The sequence below is a fragment of the Phyllobates terribilis genome, unplaced genomic scaffold, assembly GCF_046119375.1.
Source record: "Phyllobates terribilis strain yellow unplaced genomic scaffold, ASM4611937v1 Scaffold_1__5_contigs__length_1240528914, whole genome shotgun sequence".
NCBI lineage: Eukaryota > Metazoa > Chordata > Amphibia > Anura > Dendrobatidae > Phyllobates > Phyllobates terribilis.
The window spans coordinates 256,589,110-256,616,444 of NW_027362761.1; the positions used below are offsets into that span (position 1 = coordinate 256,589,110).

The 27,335-nt window shown below is 44.2% G+C and overlaps 1 protein-coding gene across 14 annotated transcripts in view; it reads right to left on the bottom strand.

The window, feature by feature from the left end:
• Positions 1 to 27,335, bottom strand: part of LOC141256953 (cytosolic phospholipase A2 gamma-like) — a 207,619-nt gene that overhangs the window by 98,302 nt on the left and 81,982 nt on the right. For 2 of the 14 annotated variants that reach the window (XM_073671218.1, XM_073671213.1), the window contains exon 2: positions 22,852 to 23,055. The exons of 11 other annotated variants lie outside the window; for them this stretch is intronic. The gene's annotated coding sequence lies outside the window, so the exon portion shown is untranslated. The remainder of the gene's footprint in view (positions 1 to 22,851; positions 23,056 to 27,335) is intronic. One more of the 14 variants, XM_073671221.1, reaches the window with a different exon arrangement.

A 27,335-nucleotide genomic window follows, 5' to 3' on the forward strand; every position in this document is an offset into this window, starting at 1 on the left:
AGTACTCCATCCTTACCTGAGAGAAGGAGATGCCACACCTCTGGGTGAGGTGCAGTACCTCTGTGGCGACTGAACCCTCAGGGGCGCCACATGTGAGTAGTGTAAGGATCTATAGACTTACTCTGGAGCCCATACACTACATGCACACGCACAGGTTGAAATTCAACACTTCTGCCTGCTAAACAGCAAACTGCAGAACGGCTTATTGAGCAATTGACAGGGTCTGAGGACTTGGACGCCCCCATTGATTTGATTCACATACTAGGTAGTACCTACCACTATTTCAAAAATAAGTAAATAAATTATGGGTACTCATTAATAAAATAACTGTAATGGGAAAAAAACTGCCATGGAAGATATCAGGTTGATAGATAAGCAATACAATCCGACCATGTAACCATGTTTTATATGTCTCCACCCCACCAAGCTTTGAGTTGGGTTAGAGTTGTCATCGTCACACATAAAAGACTAGGGCCCCCGATTCATCAAGACCGCTTCAGCTACGCACATTTTGGCGGAATTTATACAAACTGTCTTGAAATGGTCAAAAGTCGCAAATTTGTTTGCAACTTTTCAAAGTGATTTATGCCAAAATTCTGGCACAATCACTTTGAATCAGTTCCTAGGTTCACATTTATACAGCACTGTCAGTTGACTGCAATGGTTTTTGCACCCTAAAAAGACAAATAACACCTAGAACGTTGGCCAACAAATCCAAAGTGGCTCTGCTGCATCATTATACGGACTGTTTTTGCATACCTTCCAACTATTGAAGGAGGAACAACTCATGATCAAGTTTTGTCCATGGCCCTAGCCACATGCCAAGCAACACTCATTCAGCATTTCTTTCTATCCTAGAAGGAGGAGTTGTCATAGGGGCAGTGGAGGAGAGGGTCATTCAGCAGACTACCGAGACTGCAGGGCGGCATAGCCCAGGGCCGGGACAAGGGGTAGGCAGAGTAGACACCTGCTTAGGCCGCTGCCTCCTGTCTCCCCAAGGTGGTATGCACTTCTGAAAAAAAAAAAACCTGTCAGTGCTGAATGCCTGCAGCCGCCTGGCAGCTTCCTCCAACCGCAGACACGGCTCGAGCGCGGGCACAAAGGGTAGCAATGTCAGTCACTGACACCACTCACCCCTCGCTCTGCCTGTGCCCCGGCTGTTGTGTACCTCCCTGCACTCAATTGTATTTGCGTCTAATCAGATGTGAATGCAATTGCTATCAGAATGCCGGCCTTAGCCATGTGCAACAGTTGCCATACTTCAGTGGGGGCGCCACAAGGAGTCAAAGTTAAATTCACTTGCTGTCTCCGATCCAATCACAGAGCTTTTAATGTCAGTGCCAGAGGCCAGACATTGGTGGGAGACTGTGAAATTAACTCTGTTTCCTGCAGCTGTAGGATGGTGGGACAGCAGTCCGGCACTTCAGGGATGGAGATATATGCTGACCCTCCAAAGTGGTACAAAGTATAGATACCAGTGTTCACATGAATATAAACCTTGTTTCCTGCAGATATCAGCTCATCCATTTATATATGCTAATGTATGATATGTATAAGCTGCAATGGCATCATGTGAACACAGGAGGTCACTGTTTCCTTACTACTCTGCGAAGCTTGTTTTTCAACGGAAAAAAATGGAAATTGGTATCTAGGGGAGATGGCAAAGGTGGGTGAGTACAGCCGGAGGCTCGCGTGAGGAGTGACGCTTGTCGGAGAAAGAGACCAGCCACGAATGTCTGGATGGATATACCCCCGTTTGGGAAGGAAACCCCCTCAGCTGCCTGCTAGCACCTGATGAGTCAGACCAGGGTCTGTAAGAGATTTAAGGCCCTCGACAACATTGTAGAGGGTAACCGTGCACGCAACTACATTTTTTTTGGCACCTAAACCAAAGTCTGATCAGAGGCCTGTATATAGCTAGTCAGTTAGTTAGACGGTGTTTTTGTGCAGGCCAGAACTTTCCCCACTAACGGAGCCCGGGATCTTGTTGTTTAGACTTTTATTTTTTATTTTATGCTGGACTCCTGAGTATCTAGTACGGTGTGGCCGTACCTCAAGTGCTATATAATTGAGTAGCTTTGAACCTTACAGACAGACTTGTTTTACATAGTAAGGTTGAACCTATAAACATTGCTATCGTAAAAGTCCCTGATCCAAAGTCCTGCTGGAGCAGCTGCTGTTAAAATGTAAATGTGTACACTAAGCGCTTTGGGGAGCCGGGATATTTAGAAGTTATAAGATTGTAAACTGCTGTGTTGCACCGGGGGCAGCCCAGGCCTCGTATTCACTGAAATTGTTCCTGGTTCGAGTATTAATAGTTTTTATATTCTGCAGTACATATCGTGGGCTGCCCTGCCGTACAGCATAATAGTCTCAACTTTAGGTTGAGTGTTTTGGATTTGTATACGTTATGGGTGTAGTTTAACATAGCTCCCTCTTGATTCAGTAAAAACATATTTTCTGGGGATAAACTATCTGGGTCGTCTTCCTTGTCTATAGCTCAAAAAGCCTCGGCACTCAAATGTCCTTTGTAAGTGAAAATTTATTGTGGAACTTAATCTGCACACAGAAATAACAAAACGTTTCGGTCTAAATGACCTTCTTCAGTTGACAGTTCTGCGGATAGTATGAGGAGGAATAGGGTCCCAGTCGGGCTGCCTGCTACGAAGCACATGGGGGCTTGGACATCACAACGCGGTGGATGCCGCGTTGTGATGTCCAAGCCCCCATGTGCTTCGTAGCAGGCAGCCCGACTGGGACCCTATTCCTCCTCATACTATCCGCAGAACTAACTGTCAACTGAAGAAGGTCATTTAGACCGAAACGTTTTGTTATTTCTGTGTGCAGATTAAGTTCCACAATAAATTTTCACTTACAAAGGACATTTGAGTGCCGAGGCTTTTTGAGCTGTATACCAGGGTTCGGCCCCTACTCGAGCACCCACATAGGGAGTGCAGTGATTTTGTTTGTCTTCCTTGTCTATGACTTCGTCGTATCCTGATAACCCCCTCGGTACTCTGCTTACACAGCATCTTTCCCTCCTTCTCCTCCAAGCTTGGAAGTCAGAGCCGACAGTAAAAGTGGTGTGATTGGAGCAGAGAGAGCAAGTTAGTTTCACCTGCTGCTGCCCCTGCTCAAATCAGTGTGCATTAGTGATAACCAAGCATGCTCGTCACTACTCATAACTCGCCCAAGCATAACAGTGCTTGAGATGCTCGTTACTCGGTGAGTATTTTTTGAATATTCGGGTGGGAGCTCGAGACCCCGCATGTTTGGCACTTATTAGGCAGCCAATTAACAGGCAAGGGTTGCCTGACAGTCACTGTAATGCCGTAGCCTTGTTGGTTGTGGTATTACAGTGATTGGCTGGCCGCATAGCGTCATCAGGTCTATAAAAGACCCGGGACCCTATGCTCGTCACAGTCTACCCCATCAAACAGGCAGAGTATGGAGAGGTGCAGCTGAGCGAGGGAGAGAATTGACGCTTATTTTAAGCAGTGATTCCACACCACTATTATTAATTTCATCTACACTAAGGCTATGTGCCCACGATGCGGAAATGCTCAGGATTTTTTCCTGAGCGTTTCTGTATCTCCCTGGCAGAAAAAAACGCATGTGGATTGTACATGTGTTTTCCTGCCAGGGACAAGCAGAAGTGAAGTGTTCTTCACATGCATTTCCGCATGCGGGTTGACAAGCGCTTTCCAAGCGATTTTAGCATCACTTGGAAAGTGCTTGTCAACTTGGTCACACTATAAATCCATGCTGGTTGCATGGATTTATATACTGTGACCCGCGAGAATGTAAAAAAATAAAAAAATAATCTATACTTACCTTCCGATGGCCCCCGGTGTCTTGATTCCTTCCGTCCCGGCTGCCGGCAGCGGTACACTGAAGGACATGCCGACGTCAGCGTCGCGTGACCCGTCACATGACTATGACGTCAGCGCAGGTCCTTCAGTCCATTGCGAACTGCCGGCAATCACAGACAAGGAGAGCGGGGGCCGCCTGAAGGTAAGTATAATCTTTATTTTTTATTTTATTCTTTTTTCACAGTTTTCTATGGTACCCGGGTCCGGAGGAGAGTCTCCTCTCCTCTAGACCTGGGTACCATCCGCACATTAGACCGCATGGAATGCGCATCTACATATGCAGTGATGCGGATTCCATGCGATCTAATGCAAGTCAATGGCGGCGAAAACGCAGCACTTCCGCAAAATAATTGGTAGTGCTGCGTTTTTTTCCGCAATGATAATCCGCAGCGGAAATTTCCGCTGCATGTGCACAGCACATGCGGATTATCATTGGGGAACATGGCAGGCCTTCTACCATGCGTTTTTTAAGCGTTTCTGCAGCGTTTTTGCTGCTGCGGAAATGCTTAAAAAACGCATTGTGGGCACACAGCTTAACAGTCCTTGTAAGGGCTCATTCCGATGAATAATAATACCGCTGATAGCAGTAGTTAGGCAGAGTTTGTGGAGAGCTAATATAGTACAAAATAGGGTCCATTGCACGTTCTTTCTGCTGCTGGAACTGATATCAATAGCCCTAAATATCAGGTCTAATAATATTCTTTTTGCTCTTAATCATGATAATTTTTGTGAAAAGCAATATAGTACACCATTTTACTGCTCCATTTGCTTGTTAGCAGTTGTGAGGCAGTGACCGGGATCGTATACGAGGGACGTTATATATCCCCCAGAATGTGTACAGAGACCTATTAAATCCATTGGAGTGCATTGCAGTCACAGACACACCTGCGGCTGCAATGCAGGAATGAAGGTGAGCATTGATCTGGTCAGGCTATCTAGCTAAGGCAGATTAAGTAAAACCCGGCAGGGCCTTCATTTCTTGGGGGAGGCTACAGGAGGCAGTGGGGCGGCCTCCTCCCTCCAACCTGGGTTTTCCAGTGGCTCTTGCCACAGGTCCTTTAAAATCCCTGCACTAAGGATTAGTTTTGTTCAGTGTTGGGACCTGCTAGGAGCATAGCAGGAAAACTCAGCAGGACTGTGCATAGCTGAACCCACGCCTGGGAAGGCTCTGCACCAGTCAGGCTCTGAGCGACCCAGCGCGGCCGTTACCCACGGCAACCATTGTGTATGGACTTTCTGTTAACCCAGCTGCAAACCGGAGGACTTTCTGTTAACCCGTGAGTTGCTGAAATAAAAGCTGCTTATGTTGGACTTGCTTGGGTCACTGCCTCAGTTACTGCATGGTGTGAACACCACCGCCTTACACAGCATACAGACATATTTGGTTGATTTGAATAGCATTGCTGTATAGTCCAAGCAGAGAAACTTGTCCATCTCACGTGGTCAAATATTACTGTGGTAATAATCCTGAATTTTTTTACAAGCTGCAAATATTATACTCCATTTAAAATGTGCCAGTTGTTCGTTCAATACATATCCTCACTTGGTCGCTGACCAATAGCATCGCTATACTGCCACTGCATAAAAACTTGGTCATTACAAGTGATCAAATATTACTGCTGTAATAATCCTGACATTTTTTTGGAACCTGCCTAATAGTGTACTCCATTTATAATGGGCAAGGAGCGTGGTAAGGGACAGGGAAGTGAACGTGATGCTGATGGTGCACGCAGAAGCCGAGGCCGTGGGCAAAGTGAAACTGTGCCTGCAGCGGGAGCACACCAAGCACCCACATCATGTCCACCTAGGTTCCTGTCCCACTTTCTAGGGGGCCGCGGAACACCACTCTTGAAGCCAGACCAGTGTGAAAAAGTTGTTGTTTAGATAGCAGATAATGCTTCCAGTCAGTTTGCCACCACCACCCTGTCTTCCAGACGGTCCAGTCTCAGTAGCCGTGAGTCTGGACCACATATTCCTCATCCTGATCTTCCTTCCTCCCACCATGCCAAGTGCCTGGAGACAACTGATCCCACACTTGAAAACTCAGAAGAGCTGTTCACTTTTCCATTTGTAGATTCAGGCCTCTTGCCCGGCTAGCTCCAAGCGCGTCAAAAGTTTTCCACAACCTCATGGTGGCTGTTCCTCAGTACTTGGTCCCCAGCTGCTGGTATTTCTCCTGGTGTTCTGTCCCCGCCTTACACAAGCACATGTCCCAGAACATTACCAATGCCCTCACCAACGCAGTTACTGGGAAGGTCCACCTAACCACGGACACATGGACAAGTACTTGTGGTCAGGAATGCTACATTTCACTGATGACACACTGGGTGAGTATTGTGGAAGCCGGGACCCAGTCGGACACTGGGACAGAACATGTGCTACTGACGCCGAGGATTGAGGGCCCTGGTTCAATCAGGGTTGCCCCCACATTCTACAGTAGCTCCTGCACCTTCTCCTCCTCTTCAGCCTTCATCTCCGAAATGACCACATCAGTTACAAGCTGGAAGCAATGCAGCACTTCCTCGGCCAAGCAGCAACAGGCTCTGCTGAAGCTAATCTGCTTAGGTGACAAACCACACACCGCTGCAGGAGTTGTTGAAAGCTGTAACAGAGCAGGCAGATCTCTGGCTTTCACCCCTGAACCTACAACCAGGCATGGTCGTATGTGACAATGGCTGGAATCTGGTGATGGCTCTGAAGCTTGGTAACCTTGCACACGTATCATGCCTGGCCCATGTGTTCAACTTAGTGATTCAGCGGTTTCTCAAAACCTACCCTGAGCTGCTTGTGAAAGTACGCCACATGTGTGCCCATTTCTGAAAGTCAGCTACAGCCTCCACTGCCTTGGCAGTGCTTCAGCAGCATTTGCAGCTGCCAGCTCACCGACTGGTGTGCAATGTGACCACGCATTGGAACTCAACGTTGCAGATGTTGGGAAGTATTTGTGGGCAGCAGAGGGCAGTAGTTGAGTACCAGATTCAACACGCCGTTGGAATTCAGAGTCAGCCTCCACACATAACAGCTGATGAGTGGGAATGAATGTCTGACATCTGTGCCGTCCTCCAAAACTTTGAGGATTCCACCAAGATGGTGAGCAGCGATGGCGCCATAATTAGCATCACCATCCGCCACCAGCTTCTCTGTATACTGAAACGCTCGCTGCTCACAATAGGAGGCATTGTAGGCGGAGCACAATGAGATGGAGCAAAGAACTATACAGGGTGATGCTACACAGCCCAGCTTTATCTCAACGCAGATTGAATGATAACGAGGGGGAGGAGGAACAGGAGCTGGTTTCCTGCAGTCGGTACTACCCACACCATATTCATTCTGTCTGTTCATCGTGGATGGCCTGAAGAGAGGGAGAATGAGGAGGAGGACCAGGAGGAGGATGAGGAGGAGAACATGGACAGTCGTCCTCTTGGTGGGGACAGGAAAGTCTTGGCTGTCGACAGTCTCACACACATGGCTGAGTTTATGTTCAGCTGCCTCTCCCGTGAACCCCGCGTTGTGCGCATTTTGGGCAACAATAATTACTTGTTAGTGACACTTCTAGACCCACGTTACAAGGAGAACTTTCAATCTCTCTTTCCCGTGGCGGAGAGGTCTAATAAAATGTTGCAGTACTGGAAGGCCTTTGTTGAAGAATTATTAAAAAAATTCCCATCTGACAACACTGGCAACAGAGGTCACAGTTCATTGGACAACCATGGAATACAGGCAAGGGAGACACAAACCAGATGAGGCAGAACAACACTGTCAAGTGTTCAGCGCCCAGGCCCTGATGTGCGGGGTACTCTGACAAGGAGGAAAAAGTTTTGGAAGATGCTGAAGGAGTACCTTGGCGACCGTACTAGTGTCCACTGTGATTTCTCTGTGCCTTATAATTATTGGGTATCCAAGCTGAACACGTGGTATGAACTATCTCTCTATGCCTTGGAGGTCCTGGCCTGCCCTGCCACTAGCGTTTTGTCAGAGCGGGTTTTTAGTGCCGCCTCCAGGTGGCGCATCCACCTGTTAATAGTAGGCCTGTCAGCATTTTCAGTTATCAAAATGAACAAGGCGTGGATTGACCCAGACACTACCAGATTACAGCAGCGGAACATGAACTCAAATACAGTGTTTCTTTTCAGGTCTGTTCCCTTCACACCCAGACATGGGTATATGCTTCAGGATTTAGTCTACAACCCCTGGCAAAAATTATGGAATCACCGGGCTCGGAGAATCTTCATTCAGTTGTTTAATGTTGTTGAAAAAAAGCAGATCACAGACATGGCACAAAACTAAAGTCATTTCAAATGGCAACTTTATGACTTTAAGAAACACTAAAAGAAATCAAGAAAAAAATGTGGTACTCAGTAAGGGTAATTTTTTTCAGACCAAGCAGAGAGAAAAAATTATGGAATCGCCCTGTAAATTTTCATTTCCAAAACTAACACCTGCATCAAATTAGATCTGCTCGTTAGTCTGCATCTCAAAAGGAGTGATCACACCTTGGAGAGCTGTTGCACCAAGGGGACTGACATGAATCATGGCTCCAACACGAGAGATGTCAATTGAAACAAAGGAGAGGATTATCAAACTCTTAGAAGAAGGTAAATCATCACGCAATGTTGCAAAATATGTTAGTTGTTCTCAGTCAGCTGTCTAAAATCTGGACCAAATACAAACAACATGGGAAGGTTACTGGTAGACCAAGGAAGACATCAAAGCGTCAAGGCCGGAAACTTAAAGCAATATGTCTCCAAAACAGGAAATACACAACAAAACAAATGAGGAATGAATGGGAGGAAACTGGAGTCAATGTCTGTGACTGAACTGTAAGAAACCGCCTAAATGAAGTGGGATTATATACAGAAAAGCTAAACAAAAGCCATCATTAACACCTAAACAGAACAAAACAAGCTTACAATGGGCTAAGGAAAAGCAATCGTGGACTGTGGATGACTGGATGAAAGTCATATTCAGTGATGAATTGCGAATCTGCTTTGGGCAAGGTGATGATGCTGGGACTTTTGTTTGGTGCCGTTCCAATAAGATTTATAAAGATGACTGCATGAAGAGAACATGCAAATTTCCACAGTCATTGATGATATGGGGCTGCATGTCAGGTAAAGGAACTGGGGAGATGGCTGTCGTTACATCTTCAATAAATGCCCAAGTTTACATTGATATTTTGGACAGTTTTTTTATCCCATCAATTGAAAGGATGTTTGGGGATGATGACATCATTTTTCAAGATGATAATGCATCCTGCCAGAGAGCAAAAACTGTGAAAACATTCCTTGAAAGAAGACACATAAAATGTCATGGCCGGCAAATAGTCCGGATCTCAATCCAATTGAAAATCTTTGGTGGAAGTTGAAGAAAATGGTCCATGACAAGGTTCCAACCTGCAAAGCTGATCTGGTAACAGCAATCAGAGAAAGTTGGAGCCAGATTGATGAAGAGTACTGTTGGTCACTCATTAAGTCCATGCCTCAGAGACTGCAAGCTGTTATTAAAGCCAGAGGTGGTGCAACAAAACACTAGTGATGTATTGGAGTGTTCTTTTGTGTGTTTGTTTTTCATGATTCCATAATTTTGTTCCTCAGAATTGAGTGATTCCATTATTTTTTCCCTCGGCTAGGTCTGAAAAAAATTACCCTTAGGCTGTGTGCCCACGATGCGTTTTTTAAGCGTTTCCGCAGCGGCAAAAACGCTGCAGAAACGCTTAAACGGTAGAAGGCCTGCCATGTCCCCCAATGATAATCCGCATGTGCTGTGCACATGCTGCGTAAATTTCCGCTGCGGATTATCATTGCGGAAAAAAACGCAGCACTACCAATTATTTTGCGGAAGTGCATCTGTACTTGCGTAATTGGTGCGTTCTAATGTGCGGATGGTACCCGGGTGTAGAGGAGAGAAGAGTCTCATCCACACCCAGGTACCATTAAAAAAAGCTGTAAAAAAAGAATAAAATAAAAAATAAATATATATTTACCTTCTGGCGGCCCGCGCTGTGCTCCTCCTTGCTTCCCGCCACTTCGGGATGGAATGAAGGACCTGCGCTGACGTCAGAGTCATGTGACGCTGATATCGGCAGGTCCTTCAGTTACCGCTGTCGGCAAGGGAGAACAGAGTGAAGCAGGACACCGGGGGCCATCGGAGGGTAAAGAAATACATTTATTTTTTGATATTCTCTCGGGTCACACTATATAAATCCATGCTGTTTGCATGGATTTATATAGTGTGACCAAGTTGTCAAGCACTTTCCAAGTGATGCTAAAATCGCTTGGAAAGCGCTTGTCAACCCGCATGCGGAAATGCAAGTGAAGAACGCTTCCCTGGCAGGAAAACGCATGTACAATCCGCATGCGTTTTTTTCTGCCAGGGAGATGCAGAAACGCTCAGGAAAAAAACCTGAGCATTTCTGCATCGTGGGCACATAGCCTTACTGAGTACCACATTTTTAATCTTGATTTCTTTTAGTGTTTCTTAAAGCCCTAAAGTTGCCATTTGAAATGACTTTAGTTTTGTGCCATGTCTGTGATCTGCTTTTTTTCAATAACATTAAACAACTGAATGAACATCCTCCAAGCCCGGTGATTCCATAATTTTTGCCAGGGGTTGTATTTTATGTCATCCTCCTCCTTTTCCTTATCCTCCACCACCATATCAACAGGGTAACCATCATGCAACACCCGCATAATAGTTTTTCAGGATGCACACAGTCAGTGAAGATGTGACGCGCGGCTCCGCCGCGTGTGCGCCATGACAGGCGTCTCCCCGTGTGTGTGCTGTGAAGCTGTGTTGAGTTCACATCTTTACTGACTGTGTGCGCACGCGCAGGTACCCAAGGAGCAATGCACAAGCACGGATTAATACCTTACACATTGCCTGCCAAAGTGCTATAGTATATAAAGTGCTGTTGGCAAATGACTATAGCACTGATTATGGAAAAAGAATGTTAGTGATGCACATTGCAACATTGCAACCTGGGGACAGTTTAACTTATACCAATGACATGACAGGTTCCCTTTAAAGCTTGGGCAGAAATGGATCTTCCAAATGGACAATGACCCAAAGCATACTGCCAAAATGGTTACAAAGTGGCTTAAGGATAACAAAGTCAATGTTTTGGAGTGGCCATCACAAAGCCCTGATCTCAATGTTATTGAAAATGTAAGGGCAAAGCTGAGAAGGCAGGTGTGAGCAAGGCGACCTGGATCAGTTACACAAGTTGTATCAGGAGGAATAGGCCCAAATTCCGACCAACTATTGTGAGAACCTTGTGGAAGAATATCCCAAAAGTTTGAACCAAGTCAGTTTCAGGGCAATGGTACCAAATACTAATGAAATGTATGTAAACTTTTGACATTTCAGTAAACAATAAAATTCCTTAAAACATTCTCTCTCTCTCATTCTGATTTCATGTCAAATATTGAGAAAACCATGCATATGTGTCATTTTATATAGCGTATGTAAACTTCTAGATTCAACTGTATATAGCGGGTGAACCAAGTATTAAGCAAGTCACCAATTTTTTAAGTAAATATATTTCTAAAGTTGTTGTTGACATGAAATTCTCAGCAGATGTCAGTAACAACCCATCCAATCCACATAGGAAAATAAATCAAATCACATATGTCCATAGATTGGACTAGGGGTAATAATGAGAAATGACACAGGGAAAAAGTATTGAAGACATGAAGAAAGAGGTGCAAAGAGCCATGCAAAGTCATGACGCCAGCGAAAATCTATCAGTAATTAGAAAGCAATCCTGTCCCGTAAAGAAAAATAATATCAGCTGGTTCAACTGATGGCCTATAAAAAAGTTTGTTGTTACCTAGGTGCCAAATAAGAAACATCTCATGATGGCTAAAACACACTGATGGCATTGGTTACATAAGAATTTCTAAACTACTGAAGGTTCCAGTGAGTACTGCTGGCGCCATAATCCAGAAGTGGAAGGAACATCATTTCCCCATAAACCAGCCACGACCAGGTGCTCCCCCCAAGATTTTAGACAGAGACGTGAGAAGAATTATCAGAAGAGTTGTCCAAAAACAAAAGGACCACCTGTGGGGAGCCACAGAAAGACCAGGAACCAGCAGGTACAATTGTTTCAAGGAAAACAATACATAATGCACTCAACCTCAACGACCTGTATGCACGCTCACCACACAAGACTCCATTGCTGAACAAAAAGCAGGTTCTACTTTTAGCATGTTTAACGTTTGCTCAACAACATTTAGAAAAGCCTGTGAAATACTGGGAGTATACATATCCAAAATTGAACTCTTTCAATGCCATAATTCAGACCATGTTTGGAGGTCAAAAGGTCCTGTATATGACCTCAAAAACACCATACCAACAGTGAAGTTTGGAGGTGGGAACATCATGGTGTGGAGCTGTTTTTCAACATGTAGCACTGGCAATCTTTACATAATTGAAGAAAGGATGAAAGGACAAATGTACCAGGATATTCTTGATAAAAATCTGCTGCCATCTACTAGGATGATGAAGATGAAACAAGGGGGAATATTTCAGCAAGACAATGATCATAAACACACAGCCAAGGAAACCCTCAATTGATTTCCGAAAAAAAAAATTAAAGCCGATAGAATGGCACAGCCAATCACCTTACCTTAATCCAACAGAAAATTTATGAAAGGAACTAAAGCTCAGAGCTCATAGAAGGAACCCATGGAACCTTCAGGATTTGAGTGTTTGGGTGGAAGGATGGGCAAAAATCACATCTGAGCAATGCATGCGACTAGTTTCTCCATACAGGAGGCGTCTTGAAGCTGTCACCAACAAAGGCTTTTGGACGTAGTATTAAATACATTTCAGTAAGCGTGTTCAATACTTTTTCCCTGTGTCATTTCTCGGTAATACTAGTGTTGAGCGAGCATGCTCGACACTGCTCGGTACTCGCCCGAGCATCTCACTACTCGGGATGTTCGGCGAACACCGAGCATTTTCGGGTTACTCGGGCGGGAGCTCAGGTCTCCGCCCTGCATGTTTGGCGCTCTTTACAGAGCCAATGAACATGCAGGGATTGCCAGCCAGTCACTGTAATGCCGCAGCCATGTTGGCTGTGAGCATTACAGTGATTGGCTGGCCGCAGTGTCACCTCGAGTATTTAAAACAGGGCGCCGCCATCTTGGACACAGTCGCTCTGGATCAGACAGTGTAGGGAGAGTGCTGCAGGGCTAGGGAGAGATTTATACTGCGAAATAGGTAGTGTAGGGTCTCTAAAGCCTGCAAAATAAAACAAACAGTACTTCTGTGGACTAATATCCATCCCAGATATCAGGCAGGCAGGAAGGCAGGCTGTATAGGAGACGCAGTGGTTATACCAGCAAACACTGCATTACAGTCCTGTGTGCTGCTGCTCAAATTGCTAGACTTAACCCCAGATCTCAGGGGCCAGGAAAAATCCTTTTTCTTTCATCTAAATCCTCTTTTTTTTTTCCCTCAGTCAGACTGTACAAATACCTTTTGGTATCCCCCCCCCAAAAAAAACTGAGTGTGTCTGGGAGTGTTCAGACACAAATATATCTGTTTAAGAGTCTGGTTTCGGCCAGATAACTAGAACTGTGGTTTTGCAGTTCCATGGTTCAAATCTCTGTATTATCCACAAAAAAAAACAGTTTAAGTGTCTAGCTGACTGCTTGGACACAAATATATCTGTTTAAAAGATTCTGGTGTAGGCCAGAGTGTTAGAACCTTGCTCTTAGGTTTTTTCCTTTGCTGGTCACATGACCTCGTTGGCCTATTTAATCCTGCTCCGCCCTTCTGGCTTTGCTGGACTTCATTGTATAACTACTTTCTAGCTAGCCTGTGCTCTGTATCTACTCTGTTAGTTTGCTTGGTCTACGGACCTCAGTGTTCTATATATTTTGTTTGTTTGTCTGTCTGCTACTATTTCTGTTAGGAGGTGTCCCATTTTCCTCCCAGTCCTTAGTACTTGTAGGGATTCCTTCCCCACATCTATAGGTCTCCGTACAGACTAGCTTAGGACTTTAGCAGGTCTGATCGCAGGATCAGGTTCCCTGTTACATCGTAGGGATTCAGCTGAGTTCTATTGTAGGGACAGATTTCCTCTCTTTCCTTAGCTCTGGTAGCAGAACATAACAGTAAGTCCAGCCTGCAAATTCTCTAAGGAAAGATTTTTCTGTTCCATCATGGTGTCGGTTCAGGATTTGGCTCATCGCCTGCAGGGACTCTCTCTGGAGGTGGCCGAGCTCCGTCAGCACGTGAGTAACTGTCCTGGAGCACATTTCTTGGAGCCTAAGGTATGTTTGCCGGATTTATTTTTTGGTGAACACCGAGAATTTTTTTCATTTAAAAATGCTTGCTTATTGTATTTTCGTTTGAGACCCAAGTCCTCTGGGGATGAATCCCAGCGCATAGGGTTCATAATGTCACTTTTGCGCAAAGAGCCTCAGGAGTGGACCTTTTCTTTGCAACCTAGTGATACATGCTTCAGATCAGTGGATAGTTTTTTTTCTGCTTTGGGGCTATTATATGATGATCCTGACCGTGTCGCATCAGCTGAGACTGAGTTAAGACGTTTGAGACAGGGATCAGGTAATGTGGAAAAATATTGTACTCATTTCCGTCGATGGTCTACTCAAACAGGGTGGAACGATTCTGCTCTGAAAAGTCTATTTCTTGCTGGGCTCAATGAAAGGGTTAAAGACCTGCTAATTGCTTATCCTACACCTGAAGATTTGCAACAGGCTATGCAATTAGCTATACGGGTGGATAGGAGACTGCGTGCAAGGGTTAATGAGAGCAAATCCTCTGCTATGTCAGTTTCTGGTTATGAGAATGTGTGTACTAACAGTGGTGAATCGATGGAGATTGGATCGGTGGCACCTCGCTCTCAAGAAAAAGACCGTCGATTTTCTGAAGGCTTGTGTTTCTATTGCGGAAAATCTGGTCATTTGATTAAAGGCTGTGAGCTTCGTATGAAGAAAGAAAAAAAAAATGGTCAGTCATGCCCGTATTGCCTGTTTAAATTCCAAGGGTGTATTTTTAGCTGCTTCCACGATTGCTCAGGAAAAATTAATGGAATTTCGGGTGTTTGTTGATTGTGGATCTACTCTGAATGTAATTGATGGGGGATTCTTGGAAAGACTCAATTTAAAACCCGAACCTTTATCATCCCCCATTGCTGTGGTTTCTGTGGATGGTTCCCCTTTGAAGAATATTACTCTCAAGGTCTGTGAATTTCCTCTCACTATTAATGGTGTTCACCATGAGAAATTGGATTTGGTAGTTTTGAATAACTTGCCTTCTCCAGTAATATTGGGATTGCCCTGGTTAAAATTTCACAATCCTGTACTGGATTGGTCTACCAATGAAATTAAATCCTGGAGCCATAAATGTTATGACAAGTGTTGTAACGGGCGTATTGCAGCTTTGGATAGGGGAGAATTGCCTGTTCCTATTCAGGATTTTTGGAGAGTTTTTTCTGAGAAGGAATCGCAGGTTTTGCCTCCCCATAGAGACTATGATTGTTCTATTGAATTTGTCCCTGGAGCGACTCTTCCTAAAAGTCGTTTATTTAACCTTACTATTCCTGAGAGGAAGGCTTTGGATGAATACATACAGACAAGTTTGGCCGCCGGTCACATTAGGCCCTCTAAGTCTCCTGTGGCGGTTGGATTTTTTTTTGTAAAAAAAAAAGGACGGCGGTTTACGTCCTTGTCTGGGGAATATGAAATTTCTCGCATCCTTAACTCTAGACGGTATAGAGGTAGTTTGCAGTATCTGGTGGCCTGGAAAGGTTTCGGACCCGAGGATAACTCTTGGGTGAGGTCAGATGATGTTTCCGCGTCCAGACTTATCAGAGCGTTTCACAGGAGATTTCCTGATAAGCCTGGTCCTAGGGGATCCGGAGGATCCTCTTAGAAGGGGGGGTACTGTTAGAACCTTGCTCTTAGGTTTTTTTTTTTCCTTTGCTGGTCACATGACCTCGTTGGCCTATTTAATCCTGCTCCGCCCTTCTGGCTTTGCTGGACTTCATTGTATAACTACTTTCTAGCTAGCCTGTGCTCTGTATCTACTCTGTTAGTTTGCTTGGTCTACGGACCTCAGTGTTCTATATATTTTGTTTGTTTGTCAGTCTGCTACTATTTCTGTTAGGAGGTGTCCCATTTTCCTCCCAGTCCTTAGTACTTGTAGGGATTCCTTCCCCACATCTATAGGTCTCCGTACAGACTAGCTTAGGACTTTAGCAGGTCTGATCGCAGGATCAGGTTCCCTGTTACATCGTAGGGATTCAGCTGAGTTCTATCGTAGGGACAGATTTCCTCTCTTTCCTTAGCTCTGGTAGCAGAACATAACACAGAGAACTAGAACTGTGGTTTTCCTCTTCCACGGTTCTAATCTCCTTTTTATTACCCTTTTGCCCTTGATAGTGCGAGTGTAAGCTATTTTACTTCATTTACAATAGGCAAGGCGCGTGGCAAGGGACGTGGAACTGGACGTTCTGGGGATGGTGCGTGCAGAGGACGGGGCCGTGGCCAAGGTGAAAATGTGCCACAACCAACAGCCACATCTTCTCGCTCCCAGTTCTTGACCAAATTACTAGGGAAGCACACAAACAACACCACTATTGCGAACTGATCAGTGAGAACAGATTATTAATTGCATAGCAGATAATACTTCCAGTCACCTAGGCACCACCCCCTCCGGTCTGTCTTCCACATGGTCAAGTGTTAGTAGCCGTGAGTCACGACCGCATACTCCTCCTCACCCTGATGCTCCTTCCTCCCACCATGCCGAGTGTCGTCAGACAGCAACTGATCCCACACTTGGACACTCTGATGAGCTGTTCACTGGTCCATTTCCATACTTGGGCCCCTCGCCTGCTCCGCTTGAAGTGGTGGAAGAGGAGATCCCATGTAGCGATGGCCAAATATTTGAACAGCCACGGACACAGGAAGTCGACGCTGGCAATTTGTCAGAAGAGGTGGACGATGACGAGACACAATTGCCACGAAGTGAGGAGGAGGACCGTGGTGCGGAAGTGGAAGAGGTGGTGGATGTTCTAGTAACTGACCCAAAGTGGCAGGAGGACACGCAGAGCGAGGCCAGCAGCACACAGGGGGAGGGAGGCAGAGTACCCCAACAGGCAGCAAGAAGCAGTGTGGTGGCCGCATACAGAAGGTGGGCAACCGTTCCCCGTAACACCAACACGAGGGACGTTGCAGTACAACCGGTAGATCTTCCAGAGTCTGGAATTTTTTTAAAGACTCTGCTGATAACCCCAAAAAGGCCATTTGTACCACCTGCCAGGCCAGCATCAGCAGGGGTGACAAAACTACCAGCCTGACCACCACCAGCATGATCAGGCACATGTCAACAAAGCACCCGACTTTGTGGGGCGAACCCCAGGGTCCACGACCAGTGTCAGAGGGTGTCACCACTGCTTCTTCCGCTGTTGTGCATGTAAGGGAACCCCCTGTTGTGCATGCAAGGCAATCCCCTGTCCATACTGCATGCAAAGATGCCCCCTCCTCTCAGTCTTCACTTGTTATGGCAGTTTCTCAAGAAACAGCATCAACGTCCACGTCCCACCGCAGCGTTCAATTGTCCATATCCCAGACCTTTGAACGAAAGCGCAAATTCGCAGCCAACGCCCCACAGGCCACAGTCCTAAATTCGCACATTTCACGACTGCTTGCATTGGAAATGCTGCCTTTTAGGCTGGTGGAGACGGAATCCTTCCGCAACCTTATGGCAGTGGCCGTCCCTCGGTAGCGGTCCCCAGCCGACACTATTTTGCCCGGTGGTGTGCCATCCCCGCACTACACAAGCACGTGTCCCAAAACATCTGCCGTGCTCTCAACAACGCAGTTACTGGGAGAGTCCACCTGACAACGGACACATGGACAAGTGCTTGTGGCCAGGGACGGTACATATCCCTGACGGCACACTGGGTAAACAAAGTGGAAGCCGGGACCCAGTCGGACCTTGGGATGGAACACATCCTCCCCACACAGAGGATTGCGGGCCCTATGTCAGTCAGAGTTGCCCCCACAGTGTACAGCTCCTGCGCATCATCCTCCTCCTCCCCCTCATGTTCAGCCTCCATCTCAGATATCACCACATCAGTTACAAGCTGGAAGCACTGCAGTACTGCCTCAGCCAAGCGGCGACAGGCTGTGCTGAAACTCATAAGCTTAGGTGATAAACCTCACACTGCTTGTGAGTTGTGGACAGCTGTGAAAGAGCAGGCAGATCTGAGGCTGAGACCGCTGAACCTACATCCAGCCATGGTCGTGTGTGACAATGGCCATAACCTAGTGGAGGCTCTGAGGCGAGGCGAGATCACACACGTACCATGCCTGGCTCATGTGCTTAACCTCGTGGTTCAGCGGTTTCTTAAATCGTACCCCGAGTTGCCAGATCTGCTCGTCAAAGTACGCTGCCTGTCAGCTCATTTTCGGAAGTAGTCTACAGCTTCCGCCACCCTTGCTGTATTGCAGCAGCGTTTGCAGCTTCCGGTACACCGACTGGTGTGTGATGTCCCCACATGTTGGAACTCTACCCTCCACATGTTGCAAAGGATTTGTGAGCAGAAGAGAGCAGTTGTGGAGTACCAGCTGCAACAAGCCATCGAGATTATGGTCAGACTCCACACATAAGACCTCAGGAGTGGACCTGGATGTCTGACATATGTACCATCCTGGTTATCCCAAAAAGGTTATTACTTCCAATAGATATATCAACACAAAAACCTCAGGCTATAAAACCACGGTTGTAAGGAAGCAAAAATAGAAAAGACTCATAAAATAAATAATTTATTTCAATATTTTAAAATACTAGTAGAAGTTTAAAAACAGGTGCCTTCTAAACTGCCCACAACAAACATACATCCCTCTTGGCTATATAGAGAAATTCAATCAAAACCCTATTTAAAATAATAATGTATTACATCTGTAACTGATATTGCACATGCCTTAAATAAAGTGCTATAGTTACTTAACAAAGTGTGTATACTCATTTAAAGAAGCCTTCAATAATTAAAGTGCCAATGTGCACATAAAAAAAAATGAGGTAAACAGTAAAAGTGCAAAAAGTGTACATGTAGGTAAATACAGGGCAGTGCAGGAAAATATAATAATATGTATACTCTATGCAGCCTGTTCACTCAAGTAGTGAAATTAAACCTGTATGGTGGATGCCTTAGAGTAAAAAGATTTTTCAAAGGGTTACTTACATAGTGTTTACAAGGGAAGGAAATAGCCTGGAGGGATGTGCTGCTGTAAACCCCGACGACGCCGTTTCGCCTTCAGCTTTTTCAAAAAGGGGCATGTACTAAAGTGTGGTCTAAGTGCACTACAAATGTATAATGGGCAGGTGAATTTAATCAACTTTAATGAATGGGGAGACGTTAGAGGATTTTCGGCGCATGCGTTAGCTACATGGGGTCCCATTTTTGAATGAGAACTTCTGTGCTCCAGCGCGTGACACGCAAGCGTGGAACGCATGCCGTGTCTATTGCGCAGGGCCGGAAGTTCAATGGGCCCGTTCGCGCGCATGCGCACTCTCTATCTAAAGAATCCCCATATAACAGTGGCGGAGTTCAAAGGAGGCGTGGAGAACAGGAGGATAAATGCACTCTCGCGTCCATCGCATACAGAGGGTAAGTATACAAGAGGAAAGTGGGAGGAAATTTAAAATACAATGAAGGTTATAGAAAAAAAGGGAAACTTAATAAGTGAAAACAAAGATAAGAATATAATAGTGAGTTATTAGAAGTGGGTGAAGAATACCTGGCAAATTAGAAAAAAGGAAAAATAAATAAATCATCAAAATTATTGCGGAGTAAATTAGTGATAACACAGACATGTGAAAATATAAAAGTGCAAGGGAAAAAACATAAATACAGTATACTTGTGAATAAAAATAATAAAAGGTGCATTTCTTGAATTTCTTTTTCCTCTTTTCTCCCTTTCCTTTCTTTTCCTTCTTTTAAGATAGAGATAGGAGTCCCTATGGTTGAATTGAAATCCAAAAAGGGATACTAATGACCTTTTACTTCTTGCGAATTTGGAGACCAATGACCATCTCCCAACGCACGCAGCCTCCAGGACGCCACACACACAAAAGGGGAAGACATCCAGAACGAGATCCACCAACGACCGTCACCAGATCCACATGGCACAAGATCAACACAGAAGGTAAGGTAACTGAATAACGATAAATTGTTAAAATCAATAACAAAATAAAATAAAAAAATATATAAAAAGGTGCTTCACTAATTAAAGGGAATATTGACATAAATATTATTGACATAAATATAATTTAATGTGATAATAGAGCAGGAAAAAGGGAAAAGAAAAGAGGAAAGAGAGAGATGTCAGTAGGTAAAGGCAGTATTAAGTTATGGACAGAGAGAATGGAGGGACAACCTATGCCAACTAATAAATATACATGTAGACATAAAAAGAAATAAAATATGCATAAATAATAATTAGTAAATATACAAGCCAGATTACCCATTGTAGTTCTCTATTGGTTTATATTAGGCGTTAAGATAGTTCTCTATGGGTTTATATTAGGCGTTAAGATAGAAATAGGCAAAATAAGCCCATACATATTAACATAATAAATATAATAAATATAATGGTTCTAAATACAAATATAAATTATCGTTGGCATAGAAGTTACTTATAAAAAGGCCCCAAACCCAAACTGCTCATTTAGTCCCTGAGGGGATAATGTACCAAGTCTAAAGATCCACCTACTCTCAAGCCTGGCCAAGGCCTGACCCAAATCGATCTGATCGATGGCTTTAATTCTTAGGCCCCTAGGGTCACTATTGTGACACAATTTGAAAGGTCTAGGGAGGGTACGAAGACCAAGTATCTCATCACTCAAAGCAGATTTCTCTATGTCTAAAACATGTTCCCGTGTTCTTACCTTCAACTCGCGGGTGGTGAGGCCGATATAGATTTTCTCGCAAGGACATAGGGCATAATAAATAACGCCTTTAGAGTTACATGACAGATTTTTCCTTATTTCAAAAGTCCTAGTATTGTCATGGTTAGTAAATTCTCTACCATTAATCATATTTCTGCACTCTTTGCACTTACTGCATTTAAAGAATCCAAGCTTGGTTTTATCGTTTGGCTGTAAGTGGCGCTGCTTTTCATAATGGCTATGGACTATAAGATCTTTCAGATTTTTAGATCTTCTTGCGACCATAGAAGGCACTGGAGGAAGGATTTTGCGCAGTATCGGATCCGTTAACAACACCTGCCAATGTTTTTTGATAATCTCAGAGAGTTCAGACCATTGAATATTGTAATCAGGTATAAATCTTATTGAATCACGGCCATGTCTGATCACATTTGTCGCTTGATTACCATAAAGGAGTTGCTCCCTGCTAGTACTGACCGCTCTTTTATATCCGGCTTTAATATTCCTATTACTATAGCCTCGATTTTTGAACCGATTTGTCAATTCCAGGGATTGTTTCTGAAATGATTCCTTGGTGGTACAAATCCTCCTCAATCTCAGGAATTGACCAATCGGAATCCCCTTAATCCCCATAGCACGTCTTCCCATCCACCCTCAACCATTAAGGGGATTCCGATTGGTCAATTCCTGAGATTGAGGAGGATTTGTACCACCAAGGAATCATTTCAGAAACAATCCCTGGAATTGACAAATCGGTTCAAAAATCGAGGCTATAGTAATAGGAATATTAAAGCCGGATATAAAAGAGCAGTCAGTACTAGCAGGGAGCAACTCCTTTATGGTAATCAAGCGACAAATGTGATCAGACATGGCCGTGATTCAATAAGATTTATACCTGATTACAATATTCAATGGTCTGAACTCTCTGAGATTATCAAAAAACATTGGCAGGTGTTGTTAACGGATCCGATACTGCGCAAAATCCTTCCTCCAGTGCCTTCTATGGTCGCAAGAAGATCTAAAAATCTGAAAGATCTTATAGTCCATAGCCATTATGAAAAGGAGCGCCACTTACAGCCAAACGATAAAACCAAGCTTGGATTCTTTAAATGCAGTAAGTGCAAAGAGTGCAGAAATATGATTAATGGTAGAGAATTTACTAACCATGACAATACTAGGACTTTTGAAATAAGGAAAAATCTGTCATGTAACTTTAAAAGCGTTATTTATTATGCCCTATGTCCTTGCGAGAAAATCTATATCGGCCTCACCACCCGCGAGTTGAAGGTAAGAACACTGGAACATGTTTTAGACATAGAGAAATCTGCTTTGAGTGATGAGATACTTGGTCTTCGTACCCTCCCTAGACATTTCAAATTGTGTCACAATAGTGACCCTAGGGGCCTAAGAATTAAAGCCATCGATCAGATCGATTTGGGTATCAGGGGTGGCGATTTGGGTCAGACCTTGGCCAGGCTTGAGAGTAGGTGGATCTTTAGACTTGGTACATTATCCCCTCAGGGACTAAATGAGCAGTTTGGGTTTGGGGCCTTTTTATAAGTAACTTCTATGCCAACGATAATTTATATTTGTATTTAGAACCATTATATTTATTATATTTATTATGTTAATATGTATGGGCTTATTTTGCCTATTTCTATCTTAACGCCTAATATAAACCCATAGAGAACTATCTTAACGCCTAATATAAACCCATAGAGAACTACAATGGGTAATCTGGCTTGTATATTTACTAATTATTATTTATGCATATTTTATTTCTTTTTATGTCTACATGTATATTTATTAGTTGGCATAGGTTGTCCCTCCATTCTCTCTGTCCATAACTTAATACTGCCATTACCTACTGACATCTCTCTCTTTCCTCTTTTCTTTTCCCTTTTTCCTGCTCTATTATCACATTAAATTATATTTATGTCAATAATATTTATGTCAATATTCCCTTTAATTAGTGAAGCACCTTTTTATATATTTTTTTATTTTATTTTGTTATTGATTTTAACAATTTATCGTTATTCAGTTACCTTACCTTCTGTGTTGATCTTGTGCCATGTGGATCTGGTGACGGTCGTTGGTGGATCTCGTTCTGGATGTCTTCCCCTTTTGTGTGTGTGGCGTCCTGGAGGCTGCGTGCGTTGGGAGATGGTCATTGGTCTCCAAATTCGCAAGAAGTAAAAGGACATTAGTATCCGTTTTTGGATTTCAATTCAACCATAGGGACTCCTATCTCTATCTTAAAAGAAGGAAAAGAAAGGAAAGGGAGAAAAGAGGAAAAAGAAATTCAAGAAATGCACCTTTTATTATTTTTATTCACAAGTATACTGTATTTATGTTTTTTCCCTTGCACTTTTATATTTTCACATGTCTGTGTTATCACTAATTTACTCCGCAATAATTTTGATGATTTCTTTATATTTCCTTTTTTCTAATTTGCCAGGTATTCTTCACCCACTTCTAATAACTCACTATTATATTCTTAACTTTGTTTTCACTTATTAAGTTTCCCTTTTTTTCTATAACCTTCATTGTATTTTAAATTTCCTGCCACTTTCCTCTTGTATATTTACCCTCTGTATGCGATGGACGCGAGAGTGCATTTATCCTCCTGTTCTCCACGCCTCCTTTGAACTCCGCCACTGTTATATGGGGATTCTTTAGATAGAGAGTGCGCATGCGCGCGAACGGGCCCATTGAACTTCCGGCCCTGCGCAATAGACACGGCATGCGTTCCACGCTTGCGTGTCACGCGCTGGAGCACAGAAGTTCTCATTCAAAAATGGGACCCCATGTAGCTAACGCATGCGCCGAAAATCCTCTAACGTCTTCCCATTCATTAAAGTTGATTAAATTCACCTGCCCATTATACATTTATAGTGGCACTTAGACCACACTTCAGTACATGCCCCTTTTTGAAAAAGCTGAAGGCGAAACGGCGTCGTCGGGGTTTACAGCAGCACATCCCTCCAGGCTATTTCCTTCCCTTGTAAACACTATGTAAGTAACCCTTTGAAAAATCTTTTTACGTTAAGGCATCCACCATACAGGTTTAATTTCACTACTTGAGTGAACAGGCTGCATAGAGTATACATATTATTATATTTTCCTGCACTGCCCTGTATTTACCTACATGTACACTTTTTGCACTTTTACTGTTTACCTCATTTTTTTTATGTGCACATTGGCACTTTAATTATTGAAGGCTTCTTTAAATGAGTATACACACTTTGTTAAGTAACTATAGCACTTTATTTAAGGCATGTGCAATATCAGTTACAGATGTAATACATTATTATTTTAAATAGGGTTTTGATTGAATTTCTCTATATAGCCAAGAGGGATGTATGTTTGTTGTGGGCTGTTTAGAAGGCACCTGTTTTTAAACTTCTACTAGTATTTTAAAATATTGAAATAAATTATTTATTTTATGAGTCTTTTCTATTTTTGCTTCCTTACAACCGTGGTTTTATAGCCTGAGGTTTTTGCGTTGACATATGTACCATCCTGACAAACTTTGAGGAGTCCACAAAGATGGTGAGTGGCGATGACGCCGTCATTAGCGTCAACATCCCACTTGTCTGTCTTTTGCAACGCTCTCTGAAGAGAATTAAAGAGGAGGCATTGCAGCCAGAGTATGATGAAATGGATCAAGAAGCCATAGCGGGTGATTACACACAGCCCAGCCTCATCTCATCCCATTGTGCATTGGGGGACAATGAGGAGGAAGAGGAAGAGGAGGAGGAGGAAGAAGAACAGGAGCTGGTATCATGCGCTGTAGACGGTAGTACCTGTACAACAGTCTTACCGTCGGTTCAGCGTGGGTGGCCTGAAGAGAGGGGGGAGGAGGAGGAGAGCATGGTCAGTCGTCATCTTGGTGAGGACACGGAAGTCTTGCCCGTTACCAGTCTGGCACGCATGGCTGACTTTATGTTACGCTGCCTTAACCGTGACCCTCGCGTTGTCAAAATGTTGGGTGACAGTCATTACTGGTTGGTCACACTTTTAGACCCCTGCTACAAGGAGAACTTTCACTCTCTTATTCCTGAGGTGGAGAGGTCTACAAAAATGGGGCAGTACCAAAAGGCCCTTGCTGTAGAACTGTTAAAAAAATTCCCATCTGAACACGCTAGCGGCAGAGGTCACAGTTCGTTGCCCAACCAAGGCGTACAGGGGAGAGACGCAACTTCAATTCAGCAGAGGCAGGGGAACACTGTCAATGTTCTGGGACAGTTTTCTGAGACCCGCCCAGCTTACAGGCCCAGAGGTGTGGGGTACTCTCGCAAGGAGTGGAAAGTTTCAAAAGATGGTGAGGGAGTACATTGCCGACCGTACCAGCGTCCTCCGTGATTCCTCTGTGTCTTTTAATTATTGGGTATCCAAGCTGGACACTTGGAATGAACTCGTTGTGTACGCCTTGGAGGTCCTGGCCTGCCCTGCCGATAGCGTGTTATCGGAGCGTGTTTTTAGTGCCGCTGGGGGAATTATAACTGATAAGCGCACTCGCCTGTCAACTGACAATGCTGACAAGCTGACCCTTAGCAAAATGAACAAGGGCTGGATTGGGCCAGACTTCTCTTCACCACCAAATGACAGCAGAGAAACAAAGTCAAATCCACTGTGTTATTTCGGGAGGTGTATTCCCATGCACCGCTTCACACCCACACATGGGTATACGCTTCCTCATTTCGGCTGTTTTATGTTCTTCTCCTTATCCTCAGCCTCCACCACCACTATACCACCAGGGTGACCGTGGTCCGTGTTGCCAGCATTGAAAGTTCCTCCGTCCTTATTTTTGGCAGCTTTTGCTTGGAAGGCATAAGCAAAGACTATGGGAGACCCACTCCCCAATGATGGGAATAATGTTATTAATATGCTGTACTGCATGGCTCTTGTAAGGGGCATTGCAAGTTCCTCCGTCCTAATTTTTAGCAGCTTTTGCTTGAAATGCATAGGCAAAGACTATGGGAGACCCACGCCCCAATAATGGGAATAATGTTTTTAATATGCTGTACTGTATGGCTCTTGTAAAGGGTATTAAAATCGTCTTGTTAAGCTACTGTGACCTCCACGTCTCTTCCATGGAGCATTGATATCGCCTATTTATTCCACTGTAACCTCCACCACTCTTCCAAGGGGCATTAAAACTGTCTTGTTAAACCACTCTGAACTCCACAGCTCTTCCAAGGGGCATTGAAATGTTGTTTTTAATTACCTCTAACCTCCATGGCTCTTCCAAAGGGCATTGCATTTCCTCCTAATTTTAGTCAGCTTTTCCTTTTCAATGCATAGGCGAACACTAAGGGAGACCCACTCCCCAATAATGGGTAGAAGGTTTTTAGTACGCTGTAATCCACGTCTGTTTCAAGGGGCATTGCAGTTCCTCATAATTTTTGGAAAGCCTTCCATTCACTGCTTAGGCCAACAGTTTACAGGAGACCCAGTTGCTATAAATGGAAAAAAACGGTTTAGTTAAGGCCCTCTGACCTCCAAGTCACTTCCAAGTGGCATTGGAGTGCCTCGAAATTTTTGGTAGGCATTGCACTCACTGTACGCCCTATAACTGTGTAGCCAAACCACTCTTTTTGGTACAGAAACATATCCTACAAGACATATGTGGTTGACTGGCCTGATATTGATGTGAATGGTCCCTGTTGTTATGATCTGCTACAAGCACTAAGGAAAGAAAGGAGATCTGTCCCTACAATAGAACTAAGCTAGATCCCTACGATGTAATGGGGAACCTGATCCTGCGATCAGACCCGCTAAAGTCCTCGGCTAGTCTGTACGAAGACCTATAGTTGCAAGGGAGGGATCCCTAAAAGAACTAGGGAATTGGATAAAGTTGGGCACCTCCTAGTAGAAATTGTAGCAGTAAAAGACAAACACACAACATAGAACATAAAGGTCCGAAGACCAAGCTAAACAGCCTGAGAAAGGTAACTAAGCACCAGGCTAACTTAAGAGTAGAAATTACAATGAAGTCCAGCAAGGCCAGGAGGGCGGAGCAGGATTAAATAGGCAAACAAGGTCATGTGACCAGCAAGAGAGAAAAAACCTAACAGGAGAGTTCTAACAGTACCCCCTCTTCTATGAGGATCCTCCGGATCCCCTAGGCCCAGGCTTATCAGGAAACCTCTTGTGAAACGCTCTGACAAGTCTGGAAGCAGAAACATCATCCGCCCTCACCCATGAGTTATCCTCGGGTCCGAAACCTTTCCAAGCGACGAGATACTGCAAACTCCCTCTATACCGTCTAGAAATTAGGATGCGGGAAATTTCATATTCCCCGTCCTCCACCACCGGAGGAACAGTGGCAGAGACGTCTCCATCCGACACACATGCTCTTTTCAACAGAGAAACATGAAACACCGGATTAATCTTCCAGGAGGTAGGAACCTCCAACCTAACAGCAGATTGGTTAACTACCTGAAGCACCTTAAAGGGCCCTACAAACTTGGGACCCAATTTTTTAGAAGGAATCCTCAACCGCAGATTCTTAGAGGACAACCAAACCAT